Genomic DNA, 1,810 nt, shown 5'->3' with positions numbered 1-1,810 from the left:
CCCCTGAGTTAGACAACATTATAGCTCTCTGTCTCCCTATACCATTACCCCTGAGTTAGACAACATTATAGCTCACTGTCTCCCTATACCATTACCCTTGAGTTAGACAACATTACAGCTCTCTGTCTCCCTATACCATTACCCCTGAGTTAGACAACATTATAGCTCACTGTCTCCCTATACCATTACCCCTGAGTGAGACAACATTATAGCTCACTGTCTCCCTATACCATTACCCCTGAGTTAGACAACATTACAGCTCTCTGTCTACCTATACCACTACCTTCTGAGTTAGACAACATTACAGCTCTCTGTCTCCCTATACCATTACCCCTGAGTTAGACAACATGACAGCTCTCTGTCTCCCTATACCACTACCATCTGAGTTAGACAACATTATGGCTCACTGTCTCCCTATACCATTACCATCTGAGTTAGACAACATTACAGCTCACTGTCTCCCTATACCACTACCATCTGAGTTAGACAACATTTCAGATCTCTATCTCCCTATACCACTACCTCCTGAGTTAGACAACATTACAGTTCTCTGTCTCCCTATACCACTACCTCCTGAGTTAGACAACATTACAGTTCTCTGTCTCGCTATACCACTACCTCCTGAGTTAGACAACATTACAGCTCTCTGTCTCCCTATACCACTACCTTCTGAGTTAGACAACATTACAGCTCTCTGTCTCCCTATACCATTACCCTGAGTTAGACAACATTACAGCTCTCTGTCTCCCTATACCACTACCATCTGAGTAAGACAACATTACAGCTCTCTGTCTACCTATACCACTACCTCAAGAGTTAGATAACATTACAGTTCTCTGTCTCCCTATACCATTACCCCTGAGTTAGACAACATTATAGCTCACTCTCTCCCTATACCATTACCCCTGAGTTAGACAACATTATAGCTCTCTGTCTCCCTATACCATTACCCCTGAGTTAGACAACATTATAGCTCTCTGTCTCCCTATACCATTACCCCTGAGTTAGACAACATTACAGCTCACTGTCTCCCTATACCACTACCATCTGAGTTAGACAACATTACAGCTCTCTGTCTCCCTATACCATTACCCCTGATTTAGACAACATTACAGCTCTCTGTCTCCCTATACCACTACCATCTGAGTTAGACAACATTACAGCTCACTGTCTCCCTATACTACTACCATCTGAGTTCGACAACAGTACAGCTCTCTGTGTCCCTATACCATTACCCCTGAGTTAGACAACATTACAGCTCTCTGTCTACCTATACCACTACCTCAAGAGTTAGATAACATTACAGTTCTCTGTCTCCTTACCCCTGAGTTAGACAACATTATAGCTCACTGTCTCCCTATACCATTACCCTTGAGTTAGACAACATTACAGCTCTCTGTCTCCCTATACCATTACCCCTGAGTTAGACAACATTATAGCTCACTGTCTCCCTATACCATTACCCCTGAGTGAGACAACATTATAGCTCACTGTCTCCCTATACCATTACCCCTGAGTTAGACAACATTACAGCTCTCTGTCTACCTATACCACTACCTTCTGAGTTAGACAACATTACAGCTCTCTGTCTCCCTATACCATTACCCCTGAGTTAGACAACATGACATCTCTCTGTCTCCCTATACCACTACCATCTGACTTAGACAACATTATGGCTCACTGTCTCCCTATACCATTACCATCTGAGTTAGACAACATTACAGCTCACTGTCTCCCTATACCACTACCATCTGAGTTAGACAACATTTCAGATCTCTATCTCCCTATACCACTACCTCCTGAGTTAGAC

Source organism: Oncorhynchus gorbuscha, unplaced genomic scaffold, assembly GCF_021184085.1.
Source record: "Oncorhynchus gorbuscha isolate QuinsamMale2020 ecotype Even-year unplaced genomic scaffold, OgorEven_v1.0 Un_scaffold_8380, whole genome shotgun sequence".
Taxonomy (NCBI): domain Eukaryota; kingdom Metazoa; phylum Chordata; class Actinopteri; order Salmoniformes; family Salmonidae; genus Oncorhynchus; species Oncorhynchus gorbuscha.
Note: the sequence above shows the minus strand (reverse complement) of the source record.